This window comes from Oratosquilla oratoria, chromosome 11 (genome assembly GCF_046742065.1).
Source record: "Oratosquilla oratoria isolate Oo_2021 chromosome 11, ASM4674206v1, whole genome shotgun sequence".
In the NCBI taxonomy this organism is placed as follows: domain Eukaryota; kingdom Metazoa; phylum Arthropoda; class Malacostraca; order Stomatopoda; family Squillidae; genus Oratosquilla; species Oratosquilla oratoria.
The window spans coordinates 18115083-18123106 of NC_134787.1; the positions used below are offsets into that span (position 1 = coordinate 18115083).

The following is an 8024-nucleotide window of genomic DNA, read 5'->3' on the forward strand; positions in this document are numbered from 1 at the left end:
TTTCACACACTCGGCCACAGACACCGCACGCTGGCACAGCAAGCATTGCATGGAACTGCAAGAATCCGAAAATGCATTTCATTTATTTATTCATTTATTCATATTATCTACTTCGATGTCTATTTCAATTTTTCCGTGGGTCGCCACTGAAAAAAATCTATCAATGAATAAATAAATGTATTAATAAACATTAGTTATTTATTCACTTGTTTATTTATCTATTTATTTATTTCTCTATTTATTTACTTATTTATCATTATATCTACTTCGTTATTTATTTCAATTTTTCGAAGGTCGCCACTGAAAAAATCTATCAATGAATCAATAAATGTATTAATAAACATTAGTTATTCATTTACTTATTTATTTGTTCAATTACCTTCTTATTCGTAGATCTAATTCTTTATTTCACTTTTTCCGTAGGATGCTAACAAAAAATCTATCAATGAATCAATAAGTATATTAGTAATCGTAAAAATAGAATAAGAATTAAATAAATCAATGAATATATATAGAAATATGGAAACAAAAAACATATAATCGAATAAGTCCATTAATAGACATATAAACATAAATAGACGAAATGGAATTCAATAAAGACATAAATAGGAGAAAAAATAAAATAGCACTATAGAAGATGAGAACCCACACTAAGGCCAAACTGGGAAGATACGTTTGCTGATGACTGTACACTCTGCATGAAGATACATGCATATGGGTACATGAACAAGTGCATACACAATATATGTGTGTGTGTGTGTGTGTGTGTGTGTGTGTGTGTGTGTGTGTGTGTGTGTGTGTGTGTGTGTGTGTGTGTGTGTGTGTGTGTGTGTGTGTGTGTGTGTGTGTGTGTGTGTGTGTGTGTGTGTGTGTGTGTGTGTGTGTATGTGTGTGTGTGTGTGTGTGTGTGTGTGTGTGTGTGTGTGTGTGTGTGTGTGTGTGTGTGTGTGTGTGTGTGTGTGTGTGTGTGTGTGTGTGTGTGTGTGTGTGTGTGTGTGTGTGTGTGTGTGTGTGTGTGTGTGTGTGTGTGTGTGTGTGTGTGTGTGTGTGTGTGGATAGACCCATCAATGTACCAGAGGGTACTAATTTACACAGGTTGAAGTATACCAGAGTCATCCACCCACGGACGAACGAAATCGTCTGACGTTGGCCTAGTCTCCAAATATTTTACTTTTTTATTATTTTGTTAAAGGTGATGCTGTTTTCTGTATTAATGATTTTCTTGCAGATACTTTCTAAAACTTATCAATGCAGAAAGCATCATCACCTTCAACAAAATATATTTACGACTGACTGTCTGTCTATACTTTTATTATTATTATTATTATTCTAGAAAGCTTTCTAGAAAGCTTTCCTAGTCTATGTAAAATCGTTCAGGTGGACGATGGAACATTACTCGCTATGTTCATGACGAGAAATAAAGAAGTAAATACATAAATATTTAATATTAAAACATGTGTTTTATATGTTATTTAAAGGTATTCCAAGCCAGTCATGTGATAGAGAATCGTGTTGTATATGACAAACAGCTTTCATGTGAATGCCATATATGACAACAGTGCTTTATATCATAAAGTGTGTTTTATGGTACTCTGTGTGTTCTATGTCATATAGACCAATTTTAACACTAGACATAATCACCAAACATCCACTTTATTAATCATTGATTCTCAAGTTTGAGAAAATGTTACCCACTCTTTTTTGTTTTTGTTTTTTTGGGGGGGGTCCAAAGGGTTCCCACCCTGTTTAGGGGTTCAACAGCCTCCCCCTACCCCTGAGAAGTGGGGGGGAGAGTGGAAAATTACTGATTTGGTGAATACGTATGTAAATTTGTACTTATATGAATGCGAACCTTATGCAAACGAAGACAAGTTCTACTCAATGATTTTTCAAACGCATCTTTCAGTAGCCAGACAAGATTAAGGATTTCTCTTCTTGCTGTCTCAGTTGCTCTGACGTAACCTTCCTAAGCGCAAGAAGTTTCCTTTTTCAGAGAATTAAAACCTCTCCCTTCTCCAAATTCTGCTCCAAAGGGAACAAAAATGAATAATACGAGACTTTGTGAAGAGTTGGTAGGTAGATGACATTCCTTCAAGATCTAAGCTACGAGCAGGGCCTGTACCAAAACCCCTTAATAGGTCAAAAGTTACCAGATGAGGTCAAAGCAGGGCGACAGTAGTCTGAAAAATACGGAGCTCCTAGGGAACATCTTTGTCTAGACTTTGAGCTTCTTTGTTTGTTTAATTATTCTCAATATTTTTTCATCAATTTCTTCTCTATTAATTTTTCATTTATTTGCTTTTCATTTATCTATTTACCTAATTTTTAATTATCCATTTATTATTGATCTTTATATTCTTTATTCTTCATTTTTAAACATTCTCTCAGCAAAGATATTATCAACAGCAAAATCTACATTAACGGAAAAAAGGGGTAGACTAAGAATAGAGATTATTTTCCAAATGTGGACCAATGCTGCGTGACTCTGATCCGTAAGGACTTTATGCAGCCAGTGTCACAAGGAAAATATTTTATCAAGACTTAGAAAAACAAATAGATAAACAAACAAAGGCAAGTCCTCCAAGTACACCTTTCCAAAATCAAAGTTCAACCATTTTGGAAACAAAAACGAAAAGAAAGAGAGAGAGAGAGGGAGAATGAGAGAGAGGGAGAGAGAGAGGAGAGAGAGGAGAGGGAGAGAGAGAGAGAGAGAGAGAGAGAGAGAGAGAGAGAGAGAGAGAGAGAGGATGAGAGAGAGAGAGAGAGAGAGAGAGAGAGAGAGAGAGAGAGAGAGAGAGAGAGAGAGAGAGAGAGAGAGAGAGAGAGAGAGAGAGAGAGAGAGAGAGAGAGAGAGAGAGAGAGGATGAGAGAGAGAGAGAGAGAGAGAGAGAGAGAGAGAGAGAGAGAGAGAGAGAGAGAGAGAGAGAGAGAAAAGGGGTGTTGTAAATAATGATGATGATGATGATTATCATTATTATTATTTCTTTTTTCTTTTTAAGACGACCTATTTGACAACCTTGTCCCGACCATCATCTTGGGGCGAAATCCCTGCAAACCAAACGGAAACAAGAAAAAGAACTTCGGGAGCCGACGAGTTCGGCATCAGCGAGAGTCTTCCGTCATTATCGGGTACGATCCACCCACCCAGATGGAAATCGCGAGATGGTGATGACCCTTGACCCGATATGATGGGGCGCGAGAGGGGGGGGGGGTTGAGGGGTAGGGGGGGGTAAGACAGACCCGAGAAGGAATCACTTATGGAGATAAAACTGAGATATAAAACGAAACTGCTTTTAGAACGGTGAGTTAGCTCTGCCTTGGTCTCTCTCTCTCTCTCTCTCATGTATTTGTATCTGTAGACTCCATCAGTTGATATGTTATTTACTTGTTTCTGTTTCTCAAGTAATTCAACATTTAATGTTTTCTGAATATTTTTTTAATTTACTTATTCGATATAAAAAATGTCTGTGTCAAATAAAAACAATAAAGTTTCGTAGTCCATTGCTAAACACAGGCCTCCCTCAAACATCTCTATGAGTCGCACGTCTATTCCCTTTGCCAGGTAACTCCATTTTCTATGTGGTCTTCCTTTTCTACGCTTCCAATCCTCACTTCAATCCCCATCCTCCCTTCAGTCCTGGACAAATTTAGGTTTAAAAAGGAAATAGGCAAGATTTGGCTTACTAACGGAATGGTTAACGAATGAAATAGACTTACTAACCATACAGTGAGCGCTGAAAAAAATGGTTGTTTTAATAGAAGATTAGATAACTTTGTGGGTAGGGATAAAGGTGGTAAGGGACATGGGACTGTCTAGTGTAGGTCTTAGGGTCTCTAGCAATCTGCTCCATTCTTATGTTCTTTCCTGCCCAGCTCCAAATTTGCTCCTATTTCTCATCCACAATATTTTTCATTCTATTTTGCTCTCCGATCCAACTTGATCTATTCCTGTCTTTCAACGTTATTTCCAATACTGACCTTTCCAGTTTCCTCTGTAGGCTTCTCAGCTTCGTCTCCATCGCCCTCGTCAATTTTCAAGTCTCACATTCGTTGATAAGATGGAGGGAGGAGGGTGGAGGGGAGTGGAATTTATAGGAAATGGAATGGGTGGGAGTGGTTTCTATGCCTTTTTCTTTTTGGCTACCCCCCGTGTAAGGGGGAAAAAGCCTTTGGTATATGTATGTATGTATTTTCGTAGATCATAGCTGACATTGTATAGTGATTGTAAACTTTGCGTTTCAGATCTCAGAGATAGGTCCTCAAAAGACGTTCTTAAATTAATCATTTACAACCCAATTGTGGTCTTTTAGTTTTAGCATCTGATCTCAATGATTATATTCTACCTCTTCGCGATTCTTACCAACAATTTTGATAAGTTTCTTTTAAATTCTAAATTTGAAGATTATTTTGGCTTTACTCTTATCTTCAAACCTACTTTGAGGCTTATCTTATTACGATTACTCAGTATCTTTCAAGTCTTCTGGCATTTTTGTAACGAGAATGTCATCTTCTTACACACACAGACACACACACACACACACATATATATACACACACACATACCCACACACACATACACACACTCACACACATACACACAATCACACACACACACAATCACACACACACACACACACACAAACTAACACACACACACACAATCACACAACACACACACACACACAAAGCTAACACACACACACACACACACACACACACACACACACACACAATCACACAACACACGCACAATCACACAACACACACACACGCACATATGCATACACACAAACACACCCGCAACAAAACGCATCTATATGCATGTACTGGCTCAATGAAGAAATAGCTCTCACAGAGTGCGTATACAGTATGCATGATATGCATGCATGCATGTATGCATGTAGGCAGCGTGCTACATACCTCGGGGTCGACTGGGGTCATGCGTTCTCATGACTGTTTTAAATCATGCACAGGTCTCGCATCGCAATGTCCAAAGATACTAGCAAAATAGGTGTAATTAATTAACAGATTATCTAATTAGATAGATAAATAATCAGATAAGTAAATAAACAATTGAATAAAATTGATAATCTGATATATAAATAAATGTATAGAAAAAATAAACAAGATATATGTACGTATGCATATAAATGTAAACAAATATTGACAAATAATAAGAATAAACAAATAAACAAGTAAATAAATGAATAAATAGAAATAAATACATTGACAATATATATGAAATAGACATATAACTATATTAATGTAAACAAATATGTAGATACAATAGATAAATAATTAAGTAAATGATTAAATGAATAAGGGTGACTAAGGAAAGAACGGGAGTGGTAATCAGCTTTTATGATACTTATCAAATTTTGCAATAGTGACAATTCTTAACGGGAATAGTTTGCGAAAAAGAAGGGTATTTTTATCATGCTTTTGTTGGGAAATATTCGTAAGGTTAAATGACGTAGAGAGTACGAAACGAATAAAATTATTTGTTAGGAGACGAGGAAAAGAATAAAATTCAAAATTTTATGAAGATGGCGTCGATGGTTCTTGTAAATACCTCGGAACGCCATTTTCCGAAGACTGAGACCACCTCATCCAACAAACCCCAACACTGACAATCCCTAGAGAACAATAACACAATACATCTCCCCCTGAGTAACATATGGGCCTACTCGGAGACCACTTCCGCTTACTCGAGACCCATAGGCCACGGCGCCGCACAAGAACCTGGAACAACAGACTCTCCCAGCTTTCTCCAGGCTATTCCATTCAGTTCCGTGGCTCCTCCCCGTTGCTGAAGGGGTTGCCAAAGACCTCCGGTGACGCAACAAGTGTCTCATTTGTTTTCGTAAGCCACAAAGCTCCCGAGGGAAAGGCGTGCTCCGAATCATATTGCCCCTCGAAGCTGTGCTATTGATTTCTAATTTGTCTGCCAACGAGCTCAGCCTCAGAGGCATTAGTCTCAGTAACTCTGTCGGGTCCTGAAGAGAATCAAATTCCTTTGGGCTAAAAAAGGGACGGAAAAACCGAATTATTGCATGGGAAGATTCTGGATTAATTATTGTAAAGCATGGGAGTCTCGATGGCTGAGGAGGTTAGGGCGTCGTCACTTGCGGCGAAGGTCGAGGGGATGGCGGTTCGAATCCTGCCACCGGCGAAGTTGAACCAAGGGCATGGTTCATTAAATTCCACGCTATAACGTTCTCTGTGAGAGGCACCGTCCTAGCCTTCCGATGGGAGGAGTTTGTGACGTTAAACCATGTAATGTTGACTCATTACAAGATATTGTTAAAAAATAACGCAGAATAAGTTTCATTAATACAAGGAAATAATAGAATATTTTAGTGAATCAAGTAACATAGAAATTAATTCAACTAAATGTATTCAATATTAGCTGCCTCACAAGATATTTTTGTTCATATATCTCTTCAGCCCGTTGTGTCAATTCTCAGCAACCGATCCACCAAGTACGTTTGGGTACGCATAACACAAGTCAAAGGAATACAAAGGCAGAGTATGCAGAATGCAGACAGGAAACCTTTTGGTCCATAACTAGGTCGGATGCGAAAAATTATAATAATGATGAATAAATAAATATAAAATATAATATAAATAATAATAGATAAGATAAATACATAGGTATAGTTGAATAATAAACAAGCAGGTAAATAGTAAATAATAATAGGTTGACATATAACTAATAATAAATGTGAACCAAGCAAATAATAATAAACAGACAAAATTATAACAAAACAAATAAACAAATAATATAAGATAAATGACTGTCATTACAGCATCTTGCTTAGGTGTTTATCTAAATGTATAAAAAGTTAGTAAATAAACTAAGTTAAACATAACAAATTAAATTAGAAATAAATCATTCCGAATAAACGAAATAGAAAAATACATTAGATAGTAATAAATCAGTTTACGGTTTACGGTGGTATTCTTAAAAAAATAAATCAGTTTACGGTTTACGGTGGTATTCTTAAAAAAAAAAAATTCCTTGTATAAATCTTATATAAATCCTCACAAAGAAAAGATTTATATAACGAGAACATTTCTTTTAAGAATACCACCGTAAGAATCTTATGGTAATATTCTTAAAAAAAAAAAAAAAAAAAAAAATCTTTCCTTATAGAAATATTTCCCTTCCAAGGATTTGTATAAGCTTTATATAAGGAAAGTTTTTTTTTTAAGAATACTGCCGTTATTTCCATCTCATCCTCCAGGGAAACGCCAGCACGAAACACCAAGCTCGCGTTGGAGCCACAGGTCCCGGTGATACGTCGGGTTCCCTCGGGGGACCGGATCAGCAACTCAATATGTCGTAAACTGTTCTAATGCTACTCTTTCTCTGGTTTCGGGACGCTGTAATCTGGCAATACGCAGTAAACCTATTCGAAGGTGATGATGATTAATGACTGGTGGCTGATGGAAATGGGGATGGAGAACGAGGAAGAGGGTAGGAAGAGAGTAGGAGGAAGGAGAAGGAGGAGGAGAAAGAGGAGGAGTAGGAGGAAGAGGAGAAAGTGGAGGAGAAAGAGGAGGAAGAGGAGGAGAAAGAGGAGGAGGAGAAAAAGGAGAATTAGGAGAAAAAGGAAGAGGAGAAAAAGGAGAAAAAGGAGAATAAAAAGAAAAAGGAGGACGAGAAAAAGGAGAATGAGGAGCAGAAGGAGAAAGAGAAGGAGAAGGAAGAGGAGGAGAAGGGGGAGGAGGAGAAGGGAAAGGAGGAAGAGGAATAGGAGGGGACGAAGGTGGTGGTGGTGGTGGAGGAGGAGGAGTAGGGAGAGGAGGAATAGTAAAAGAAGAAAGAAGCGGCTGATAACTTACGGGTTACGAAATACGAATAATCCTTAACTAGGTAACTAAGAGATAATTGCCTATCTCGATCAACCCCTTCTTTACAGCCATAAATACGTAAGCATGGAGGAGGCTACAAGAGACCGTAAGGCCTACACTAGGTAGTTCCACGTCCTTTACCACCTGTCATCCGTATCCATAAAATT

The 8024-nt window shown here is 37.6% G+C and overlaps 1 pseudogene; it reads left to right on the top strand.

Moving 5' to 3' along the window:
- The window catches only part of LOC143029979 (uncharacterized), an 18609-nt pseudogene extending 10849 nt beyond the window's left edge, over positions 1–7760 (top strand).
- The last annotated feature ends 264 nt before the right edge of the window (positions 7761–8024 follow it).